We start from the raw sequence: 13105 nt of genomic DNA, 5'->3' as shown, positions 1-13105 counted from the left end.
TAGTCTTCAACTACCGATTAATTCAAATTAAATGCTAGTTTTCTGAGTTCAAATGTAGCCTTGAGTACTTTGCATTGTGGACATGGGCCTAACAGCTTGAAAAAGGAATAACCATGGTTCCGGTTGACTCAAACAAGCAATAATAAAGTTCTGAACTGCTGAAGAAGGGTTTCCATTCCATCACATTTTTGTTTCACTATGACTATTACTGTTCATCTAGTTTCCTCTGAAGCTCAGTTTTTGCATTGGTGACATCTCGTGGTCAATGATAATTGGAAAGTTTCAAAGTTGTTATTATCTTTATCTGAGGTAGCATGCCCATGATATAAAACGACATAGCTATTAACCTGAACTTTCTTCTCTTCAGACTGACCATGAGAGATACTATGCACCGACCGTACAGTTTGTTGCTTGCTTGGTTTTGTCTTTTTGTATTTAGATTAACATAATTCAAATCTTGGAAGGCTCTGTGTAATTGTTTTGTAAGGTTGTTAAAAATCTTTATTTGATGACTTAATTTAGATATAGCTTTATTTAGATATATCTAAGCAGTCAGATATCTCAACTTGCCACATATGTCTGTCTTAGAAGTCTGGCATGCACTTCTCAGCCACACAGAAAAATCTTTACCTGGATATGATAGTAGCTTAAAGGAGGAGCATTATGTGGAGCAGAACATGGAATTTCATCTCATATCACATACTGTCTGTTGGGATCTTTCATGGTTGTGCTTTTTGTTTTTTTTGTTATTTAGTTAATGTGTGTCCCCAATTCCTGCTCATTTTTCAACACAACTAGATAAACACTTCAGCGTTGCAGAATTGGTAGATTTCATCTGTCAATTCCACTTGAACAAGAGCATCTGAGCAACATATCTGTATGGGCTGATCCTATAAGAATTAAATCTAATGCTAAAACCAAAAATCTTCTTTCTTACACCCAGACCCCATGTTCAAAAAATGAGAAAAAAGGGGCTGCGGATAGATGGTTATCTTCAGAAACAGTATAGGTGTAAAAGCAATTGAAGACACACATTTAGAGTGTTTCCAAATAATATTTTGAATTTCTAATTAGAGCAAAACAGAATATGAGATACCTTTGCATTTTATTTTTAAATATATATCATTTCAGTTAAAGACAACTAGACAGATGTATTGTAGAAACAAGGAATACACTTTACTAACAGAGAGTATCTATCACACTGCAGTCTCATGTTTACAGATTATATTAAGGTTCAGTTTTTGTTAGCTTACATAGCTTTCAGGCTCCCTTGTTATTTTTAGCATTCAGATGAGTTTAACATCAGATGAGTTCAAAATAATCTTAGCAGTCACTGTAATAATTTGTGTATGAAATTATACCAAGTGCATGGTTACAAGAAATTACTTTCTTTCTTTAAGGATTAAAAATTATGAAATGCTTTTCATTATAATATTTTATCTGGTATTTTACTGAAACAGCTCCGATGCTGGGGACTAAGTAATCTCACTGTTTCTTGAGGGTAGAACTTCCCAAGAGTAGCTTGTGGTGCGTAAGGACTGGTTTCTAACCTGCCCACTTGTTATTTGTGATGCAGCTGTTACAGGCAGAATATGTGCACAGTTTACTGAAGTAGTTTAGTTATCATAAGAACAAAAGTTGTTAAAGCAGTGGTTTCAATGATTCAAAAATGCAAAGAAAACTTTATTGTCATTTAGGAAACATAGGAGCAACCTAAATGAAAATTCAGGTATCAGCTCATTATTATAGACTACAGAGGCAATTTAAGTGTAAAAAAAATAAGATATAACATATACACAACTATTCTAATGAGTAATACACATAAGAATACTCTATATAACCTATTTCTAATCAGTTACATATAAACCTAAACATATGAACAAATGATACTGTACACAGAAAAAGAGAAGAAAAGCCAGTTTGTTAATATTGCACATGAAGAATTATTGCAATTGCACTAAGAGAAAAATATTTTACTTCTGTAAGCATATATTAACTATAGTGAATTAAATAATGTATAATTTTCAGTAAAATATTACTAGTGGGATCACGTTTGGATGTAGGAGACATCCAAGTTGATGTCAAAGTTTATGAGCCTTATTACTGTTGGATAGAAGCTGTTCAAGAGCCTGGAGGTCCTACAGCGGATGCTGCGGTACCTCTTGCCAGATGAAAATCTAGCAAATGAGCCAAATGCTGGATGTGATGTGTCCCTAAGTATTTTGTATGCCCTCTTTATGCTTCTTGCTGTAAAAAGTTCTTGCACGGTTGGAAGATTTGTGTCCATTATCTTCTCCTCAATCTTCATCGCTCTTTGGAGCTTCTTCCTCAAAACCGTAGTACTGTTTCCACACCACACAGTAAAGTTGCAGGTGAGAATACCTTCAATAGCCCCTTTGTTAGTTTAGTCAGATGGCCAGTACAAAACAATGACCTGTTAAATAGTGTATAATAGACACCACAGGATACGTGTAGGTGGACTGTATTGTTAGAGTCATAAAAACACATTAAATGCTACTGTGTATGCAGTGATAGTTTAGGGTTTTTTATGTAAAATGTATTGGTTTATGTATTATTAACATCTTTATTATTCTCCTATTGCCTCCTAACAGCCATCATTCCTCAGGTGACCAATTGTCCTATTCCTTCTGTCTGTGGGGCAGCAGTAAGTTGGCCCATTCATAACCCATGGGGTGAAAGCTTCCACGAGAGGCTGTCATCAGGGCATTCATCAGGAAAATGTTTGCCGTACCTTGACCCTCTGATCACCATACTGGCCAACAAGTTTGGCATGCATTTTTGGCATCCTTATGTACACTCTAATGTTCTTGCCCTCTTCTCTCCACTCATACTTTGCTTGGTGGATACAGCTCCTATCACTTATTGCTGCTGGCATATGCCTTGTACTGATATACACCTAGCATCCACTGGGTGTCAGTACAGTATCTGACCAAGCTGCCTTCATATGCCCAAGATGGACAAGCCAGAGTTAGCCACTCATTCCCATTATCCCTTGTCCTGTCCCTCCAGTGTCTGTGATGCTAGTTATCCTCAGGTCAGTTTGGTTGCAGTCAGGACTTTATCCATCCATACTAGAGAGCCAGCAGATGTCTGCGCAAACATTTACCTAGAGGCCTACTGCTATCACTATATATCCGTCACAGTATACTTTTTTATTACTTGTACTATATTTTGTAGCTGAATCATTCTAAAGCATTACGGTAACCCAGTATATAGAAGCATCACAAATACGCACTGCTGTCAGGCTCTTGCATCTGCAGTACATCAATGCTTTGGTATTATTCTTCAGCAAGTCAAAAAGACTATTTTGAGATTCGGCTTAAAGTATGTACCTGGGCCTGATCACACTGTGCATTTTATTAAATTGATATTGATTACTGCCTGCTTTTCTTATGACTATGCTTAATCTGTATGTCAAAAAATGTTCTTTTCTATAGTCATGAGTGCAACATATAATCTTCTTCTTCTATAAAAGTGAAGAAAACAGATCCCCAGTGTACAGGCTGGTGGTGCTTCTTGTCAAGAGCCATGTGATGTTTCTCAAATATATTTCTGAGGCAGTTAGAAACTAAGCCAATATTTTTTTTTCTTAGTATTATAAGTGCTCCAGTTCAGATTTAGACAGATTACTAGTCAAGTTGCCTTTATCTTGAGACATAAACTTGAAAAGCTTTCATTTATTTTGAAGGTCACAGTGACTTTATTTGTATATTACAGGATTGCTTCTTATACAGTATATAGGAATAAAACTATTACGGCACATTTTGAAGCCCACATATTTCGGTGGGAGTATTATTGTTATTGCTTCCACATTGTCCAGGAATATGTGGATCAAAGCTAATTTAAATACTATGGTGAAACAGTCTGCTCCTATTGCTGTGCTTCAAGATTGCATTTTGGCATCAGTTGAGTTACTGGCACATGTTCTTTCAGTTGTTTGCCAAAACAGTCAGACTGATTCAGACTCCCAAAAGATTAGAAAATGAATATGCCTTTGTAGTATCTACTGACACATTACTTTCATTATTAATGTAATTGTCTGGTCTTCACAAAAAGAGAAAACAAATGACTGAAAACCTCATAAAGGGCTAATGTATTAGTGGGAAATGAAAACCCTTTTTCTGCGGAACAGGCATACATATCATGGATTATGTAGTGATGGTAAGTGAGCAAAATCTGTACCACAATGTTTTATGTAGACATTATGTTTACGGATAGTGCTAGTTTACAAATTTGCTTACAATGATGTGGACAAACCTAACACAAGTGCTGCTTAGTTCACCAGTATTAGTACCCTGTAGAGGGGAGATTATCATCTTTTTCATCAAAACAGTAAAAAGTAGATTTGTAATTGGTAACCTACACTTGAGTGTACCAGTTAGTATATTTGTTATTTTCTAGTGGTTTTAATTGTACTGGAAACAGGATTGGGTGCTTCTGTAAAGCTAAGATGTTCTGAGTAAGATGGTATGAGCCCATCTGAGCTGAAAATGACATGTAAATTTTGCTCCGAACCATAAAGGTTTCTACATTTCTTTTCAAAGCATATCATACAACTGTGAGGAAAGTGTTGGGTGTTTTCATTTTTTTTTCTTGTTTTACTTGGACTGGAATTTAGACTCATTTATTTGGATTCATTTAAGAACTCCTATGAATTTTCAAAGAATCCATATGTTAATATACAACCAGAAAGCTTATTCCAGCTGAGTTATAAAATGTATTAGAAAGCAGTTTTCACAGTAAGAAGGCATAATTAAACCAGTGTGGTGAACATCACATTCAAAATGAAATTTTCCAGCAAACTTGTTACACATACTGGGAAATGTTGTTTTACAAAAAAAATAAAACAATTAGAACAAGAAATTTAAAGGAACATCTAAAAAGCAACTGGCTCTGCCCTTGTTCTCAACCAGGATAACAACATTCCCTTACACTCCTTTATACCTCTGCTACACTGTTTTCCTCCAATACAGCTCCTATTGTCTGCTTTTCTCCCCTTTTATTTTCTTCTATAATTTTTTCACAAGCAAATACTCTTTTAAACATTTTTTCTACAAAGATAATTAGTAATGAATGATTTTGTTTGTAAAATGTTTCAGTAGTCACTGCAAAAATGTTCTTATGTTTTTAGTTAATGTAATAATGCAGATGTCTGTTAATGTAGTAATGCAGATTTTTTTTCTGTATTTGTTCTTGGCTCTGTATTGTTTATCTGTGGAGCTTTTCTCCCCGGGTCTCCACTGAAAACGGGCCACCAACCCAGTTGGACACTACCAGTAAACAAATGTAAATAGATAAATTAAATAAATAAATAAATAAAGTAGTTGTTCCAATTAGAACAAGCAGGATTATTTTTTTTCTCATTAATCATGTCATCTTGCTGTATTGGCTAGTAGTAAAAGTTTATTGAATGTGCTTTTTCTTTCAAGCAGCAATACGTCTGAGATTATCTGGTATAGCTGAGGTTGGATATGTGAATATTGGGGCAATGAAATGTCATGTATCACAGAATGTGTTATATTTTATGAAGATCACTTGAAAAAATGGATTTAAAATGCCATTATGTATAATATTATTTTATTTCAAGCACTTGCAAAACAACTAGTCCAGGGGAGTTCTGTAAAAGCATTAAGCATGCTGCGAAGAAGCAATGAGCTTACTTTGTTTCCAACATCAAAAAAGAATATAGTATAAAGTAAAAGTCTTGACATAGCTGAGATATCTGTATTAATGCATAATTCACATGGACTATAGACGCCTTAGCCAAGACCCTAGATGATTTGCAAACTCATCATTTGAAAAGTACTAGAGTTAATGTGAGAGAAACTCTGTTGCTTCTTAAACGGTTCCACTGAAATTACAGACAGGATGATGAAAAATACTCTACAGTCTTGGAAACACCAAGACTGCAGATAACTGAAAGGGAATGTTTATCTTCCAGTATTAAAAACTTGTTATGTATTACTGTTAATCATGGGTAGTCATTTGATAAGTCATGTCTTACATGTCTTATGATAGTTGTTTGTTCATTTGGGATTTTCAGGACTATCTGAAGATATTATGATATTCGAAGAAGCTTTGGTCTTTGTTACATTGATAGGACATGATAGTGATCAAGCTCTGTTTGTCCCTACTTCTTGTACTTCCTCCTGTTCACCTGTGCTCACTGTCCCACAATCTGTAGTTTCTTCCTGCCACATAAAGCATTTGCTTGGGCTCCGCTAACCCCGTGTTATTTTGTTTGTAATAACCGTGGATGTTCTGTGAGTATCAGCTGGCAATTTTCTTTGCCACTCACATTCCCTTATTCTTTCCTTTATTTTTTTCTGGGCAGCACTTTCTTCTTTCTTCTGTCATTGCCCTACCAGAGCCCATAGGATTATTTTGAGTTATTTTTCTCTCTTGCACTGTGAGTCTTCTAATTTGTAGCTCTTTGCTAGTGATTGGACTTCTACCTCCAGTGCCATCAGGTATAGTCTTAATCCTTTGGCATGGCAATTTAGCTTTTCTTTTGGATGGACTGATTTTGTGGCCTTGCCAGCTTTTCAGCTTTCCTGGTAATTTCAAGTGTTCATTGTCTGTCTGTCTTCCAAAGGGGCTTTTGTTTGTTGCAGTATGGCTTCATCTTCTCATACAGATGTATATGTAACATATACATCTCATTGTAAGACATATGTGGTGTACACTGCTTTCTAATCATTCATTGTAGTCCTAACATTTTGAATGAGAAGATCGTAGTACATTTCTGTGTTTTTTCATAATGTTCTGATCCCAGTATCAAGTTTCTACTGCCTTACACTATCTACAGCTTCTAATATACTCACTTGAAAATGATGGCTCATTGCCTAAGTCTTACATGAAAGTAAAAGATTAATGCTGTTAAGAGATGTATGCATCTATTTATTAATTGTGTGGTGCTAGTTAACTGTATATGGCCGGTTTTAAGAATTTTTGGTTGCTTCAAAAGTAGTGATAAATTGTTGCTCACCATACTGTAAACTGAAAGTCTAAGGAAATGTAATAGGTTTGCCTTGTGGATTCCAATGCTACAAGTGACAAATAGTTCTCTTAGCTCTGTAGTTGCACATTGGGGCAAACACTGCTGGCAAACACAGTGAGCATTAAGCTAGCCATACGTATTTCTGGCACTAAGACTATCATTACTGTCCAGGTGAAATGGTTTCCTTAGTAATAAAACCACAAGTGTACAAGTGTGCTAACAATAATCACTGTGGATTCATTCTTAAAAAAAATCCTCAAGTCACTAGATATGAACTAACTTATGCCATTACTAATCCCTTCTGAGGTATACTTTCATTAAATTCTTACTGACAACTGTTGCCACTGTGTTCTTCATTCCTGATTTAGCTTTAATGATCACCCATTTTTTATATTAAGACAATTAACTCCATAACTGGTGGCTGAAAATTAATTTAGTCAGTAGTAACACAGTTCTGCACCCCCCCCCCACATCACTCCCAGTCAGGATTTTTCATGTATGCCTTTCAGTTCATTGATTAAATTCACAAGCACTGGCACATTGAGGTGTGTACAACGATCTGATATTGAGGAAGTGTTTAAGACACTAAATATAGTTAATCAACTATGAATTTTCCAAAGACATAAGCAAGCCTACATGCAAAAGAATATGCAGTAATCAAGGATACTTTCTATATACTCATGTATGTTTTTTTTACTCAGCTACACTGCCTAAGATATGATATAGGGAAGATTTTATTAGAAGAACAAGAATGCTATGCATTCGATCTCTCAGCTGCTTTAGTACATTCTTTGGTTCTGTGAATGACATTGTGTCATACGGAAATCACTTTCACTATACTTCACACAGTAGTCAGTACTGAAACACTAAGTAAACACAACAAAATTATTTGCACAAATAAGTATTGAATAACACAATTGATCAGAGTCTAACCAAGTGCTCATTATTAACATTAAAAGAGGAATATATTTGGAGTCCAAGAAACACTTCATTTTGTAATAACAGTTGAAGAAACATTGTTCTTAAACAGAATAAGGGTTTATCTAATGAGATATTCCTCTTCCATTCAGGTTTTGCAGATTCAGGAGGCTCTTGTAATGAGCAACTGTTTCAAAGATGTGAGGTAAAAGCAGTAAAAAAGTTTGTAGAGAATATCCTGTTGTTTCATTTCTTACAAAGTTCAGCAAAGAAATTTTACTAGGCTGTTTCCATGCAATGCCATTCCATGCCTTTTTGGAAATCCTTCCTGTCTGTTTGTGATTTACTCTCAGCCCCTGTAAGTTAACTTCATAACATCTACTCTAATGCTCTTCTGAAAAGCATCAACACTTAGGGTAAAACTAAGTAACAACTCCATTTCCATACTTTTTTTTTTCATTTTAATTTCTGCTTCAGTATCAGATAGTGCCATTTACAACCTACCTCCTTCACTCAATATATTCTTACCTTAATATGGCCTCGTTACTGTAAACAAGTTCCCATTGCATATCAAGTAATTTCATGTTGTTTTAATTGCAACTAACTGTAAAGTCCCATATTATCTCTATTAGTAGTTTTATTCATTCCTATTACCAACAGCACTACTCATCCCAATATGTGTGGGCTCAATTTATCAGTCTGTTTCTGAATTATATTCTCTGTCTTTTACTTGGTGCTTTGTGAAGCATCTTTTCACTCAACTCATTCTAGTATACTTTTGCCAGGTCATATCTGTCTCATATCTTGTCCCTTTCATTTGTCCAGATCTCATTTTTCTGAGGCATGCATTTGGACCATCTGCAGAACCCCATCTCCTGGAGTGATATCTTCTGGTCAAGGCTGCATATTAATATTCATTTGCTGCACATATTTTGCTGGTCTTTTTTGAGTATTATATTTTCTCTGTGTAGAGTGAGTGCTTCTTGCTGCTTGCCAAAACTAGTTGTATATTTTTTAATCCTATGATATATATAATTTTAGAAACATCATTCAAGTTAAATATTGTTTCATACATACACAGAAGGAACATTCAAATCACTGCTGCTTAATACAAGAGTTTTTTCCCAGTCTTGTTAATAATGAGTGAATGAATCCATTAAGGAATCAAATAATACATGACTGAACCTTCCTGCTCCTAAACTTTACTAAGGCGTGTTCACCAGATTTTTCCCATTTTCTAAGTCACGATGTTACTGAATTATATTAAGATTTGTGGCCTACAGTATGCCACACCCCCCATCCTGATTCTGACCCTATCTTTTTTCACTAGATTAGAAAGAGCAACATTTTGAGCTGACCACAAACAGCTGTTTCAATGAGTATCTTGAAAGAGTTATTCTGTTTCTGTTTGTCAAAGCTCTCTATGCTGATGAATAACTATAGATGTACTGTTATGATGACAAGTGCCTCTCTGTATAAGGTACACCAAACTAGTGTTACTGTTCGAATACTATCTATTCCGTGTAACACTTGTACTGTTTCTATGGTGTATATACCCATATCTAGTGGAAGTGCGTGGCTGCAAACTGTCATGGTTGAATGTATCATTCTTAATGAAATTTTATCAGCCAGGAGAATTTGCTGTATCAGCTTTCACTGTAGTATGCTAGAAATTACCACAATAACCGTAAATGCTGTTGCAAAGAAAATTACATGGTATAATAGCACCAAAATTATGTAACAAAGATCAAAGACAAATGTATGTCACATTACCACCTTCTTCAGACTTGAAATAACATTCATATAACACTCAAGGGAAGGAATATGGAGTACATCTGTTATTAAACTTCAAAGTAGGTTCAAGTTCTGCTTCCTATGTACTGGCTCAAATCTTCCTCTCAATTTCATCCCCTTGCAATCTTTAAAAGAGCACTTGCATGAAATGGAATGTGTGGTAATGCTCAGATGTACTTAGCTGTCACCCCTTGTGGTATATGTTTTCTTTCCTTTGCAACATCGTTTTTATTATCCTTTGTAGTTCCGTTTTGGATTTTTCTGTCTTGAACATCAAGGATTATATATAGAACAATAATTTTTAGTAAATGAAAAAAATGCTGGTGAAGGAAGCAAAAATGCTCCACTTAAAAACATGTATAATCTTTCTCTCTTTCGACTTTTCCCGGTTAGGGGTCGCCACAGCGGATCACCTTGTCTGCTCATAAAATAATAAAAGTAATAAAAGTCAGATCTGAACAAAAAGCACTTCATCAAACCTTTATTAAACTTTTCTTAATTTTATTATACGTGTTTTTAAGTGGAGTACTTTCGCTTCCTTCACCAGCAATTTTTCATTTGGGTATTCATTTGGGGTTTACTAGTTTTGCAGAATAATTTTTAGTAGCTATGAAAATAAATCTTATTCCATTCTGTTTCTCTGTCAAGACTGCAGTGGCAATGAGGTACTTAGTAACCCATGACAGATATTTCTAAATGTGATATTATTGTGTTATGAGTAAATTATCTGGAAAGGGACCTTTAGGAGCCAGTCAGCAGTATGATAGTAATTCTATGAGTGCCATATCTAGAAAGTAAATTTAGTGGAAGCTGCTTTCAGTGCTAAAAGAGTTTGCACTTTTTCCCATGGTTGCGTGACTGTATAGTTAGTATGCGTATGTCTGGGGACACACTTTTAGATTTACTCAAAGTAACTTGCTTGATTCTGGCTGTGACAGATTCCAGCAGAATGAAAAGTGTACAGGTAGTCCCTGGTTTAAGGCCAAGATCCGTTTTTTAGTCTGTCCTTAAGTCAAATTTGTATGTAAGTCAAAACATGTACATGGAACGTTCTGCTGTACTGTACAATAGTACAGTACAGTACAGTAGAACATTCCATACAAAATATATATATATATATATATATATATATATATATATATATATATATATATATATATGTGTGTGAACTTGCCCCTTTTTAAGCTTCACTTTACATTCCTCTACTACAGGCATCACTCATGAATGTTTTCGACTCTTTCCTGAACTTTCAGACCTCTGCCAGACCTCCTACTGTCACCTAGACCCTAGTGAGCCATCTTGTCATTTGCCCATTCTGCTGTACAGTACAGTAACTGCTTCAGTACTGTGTACTGTACAAGCCAGCAGTCTTGACCAATGAGATCACCAACACAGTGATCTCTTAGCCAATTTGATTGCTTGTTCTCAGTGAAAGCGGAAGTAACTGCTCTAACAAGATGTGTGATCAGCTTCAAGAACTGGGGAAATGGGGAAAGGAAAATACAAAAAAAAGTCTTCATTTTAAGGTAAGATTTGGGCAAATTTAAAGATTTTTATTTATTTTCACTTTATTTCCAACATTGCGGCAGCTCATTCCTATCTATGGGTTGTCCACATGTCGGATGTCTGTAACCCAGGGACTGCCTGTATTACAAATGTGTGTGTCAAGCTGCAAGGCTGTGGTAATATAATAAGATGGGAGATTTTTTAAGGCTACTAAGCATAATAGCATTCCAAATATCAAGTTGGTAAAAAAATACAAAAGATGAATAGGTACCTTCATCTACAAGTCATTATTCAATTGTATGTGCTGCAGTCATTCGTTAAACCGAAGGTGAGAAGGAAAGTAAAATGGTAAGGAATGCCATGTAGGTCCACTAACAGAAAATATAGAGACCCTGAACACAAACAGAATACCTTCAGAGAAAAGAGACATGCATGAATACATCTTCTTCTTCTTTTGGCTTTTCCCAGTTAGGGGTCACCACAGCGGAACTCCGGTCCACTAATGATTGGCAGTAGATTTTTATGGTGCCAAGGTGCCAGCTCAATGCCCAACCTTCAACGAAGGCACGCTCATTCATGCATGTCTTTCGAAGGCCACTCAAGCATGGGGAGGACATACAGACTCTACACAGAAGGCACTCCAGCCGAGAATCGAACGGGAGAACCTCTTGCTGTGAGGCGACAATGCTACTACTGCACCACCGCGGCTTACATACATGCATACATATATACAGTTATGCATACATGCAAGACACAGAGCTGGTATAGGGTCTGAAGGTTAAAGCCACAGAGGTAGTAGCCATATGCTGGTTAAATCTTTCTATTGACTGCCAGCACTCAGTGGAAAGAGACAGTACTGAAACATGAAACTGGGATACCTAATATTTAACTGTTACTGCATATTTTCACCTTCATATATTTGTGATGTCATAGATGGATGTGTAGGTGAAGCACATGTTTTAGTCTAGTTTCTGCACTAATGTGCTGACTGTGTATATATTTTTAAATTTCAGCTCGGTTTTGTGGTCATGGTAGTATCTTTTCTAAAAGAAAAGATGATTTAGATATAGGTAGGTAGCTCAGGGGATGAAAGGATACCAAAAACAATCAAATGCATCATTAGACACAGAAATGATACCTCATACTTGGCTTTTGTTTGCAATGTCTGGTTTCTTCTCTTTCACTGAAGGAAGCTAACCAAGTCTTTAAACATCTGGGCAAATAAAATAATCTCCTCACACCCTCACACTGCTTATCTCCTAATAAGTCACAACTCAGATGTGCGTAAGAGATCTACATTTGTTCAAAGCTTTATTAAGAAAATGTTTAACCCTTGAAAAAACAGACAGTAGCGTTGTAGGTATTTATCATAAGAAGTCACATTAATCTAGCTAATGTAAACATGCATAAAAATAATTTTTAGCTAGTCTTATTATTTTACTGGCTATACTAATAGAGATATGCATAGTTTAACCAAGACTGTTGTAAATAAATGTCACTCCAAAAACTTCATAAAAATGACAACCCACTTTTTATGTATTTGATATGTGGATGGCAAGAAACTCACCTCAAGTGCAAAACTCAAAAACTCCAGAGGTGAATTTTGACATTTATTTTGACCAGAGACACCCAATCATAATTCTCTGTAATGCATGGAGTTTAATGTTATGATACACTGTGAGTTACAGAGAAAGGAAAGGTTTAGGAGCAGAAACTGTGTTGCTGCTTTTAAAGCTGTAATGCACTTAGTGCCGTCACACAGACAGCAACCAGAAGTGGGGCATATGTCTCATGGAACAGCAAATTTAAACAAGCTGTGTTCTGAGGCCATTAGGGGATTTAGCTAGGCTCCTTAGTGGTCTCCAG

General features: G+C 35.8%; 1 protein-coding gene across 1 annotated transcript in view; it reads left to right on the top strand.

Moving 5' to 3' along the window:
- The window catches only part of DCHS1 (dachsous cadherin-related 1), a 935819-nt gene that overhangs the window by 804709 nt on the left and 118005 nt on the right, over nucleotides 1-13105 (top strand). The gene's annotated exons all lie outside the window — the stretch shown is intronic.

Source organism: Protopterus annectens, chromosome 5.part0, assembly GCF_019279795.1.
Source record: "Protopterus annectens isolate FY-2018-M chromosome 5.part0, PAN1.0, whole genome shotgun sequence".
NCBI classification, from domain to species: domain Eukaryota; kingdom Metazoa; phylum Chordata; order Ceratodontiformes; family Protopteridae; genus Protopterus; species Protopterus annectens.
Note: the sequence above shows the minus strand (reverse complement) of the source record. Positions and strands in the feature narration are given on the sequence as shown.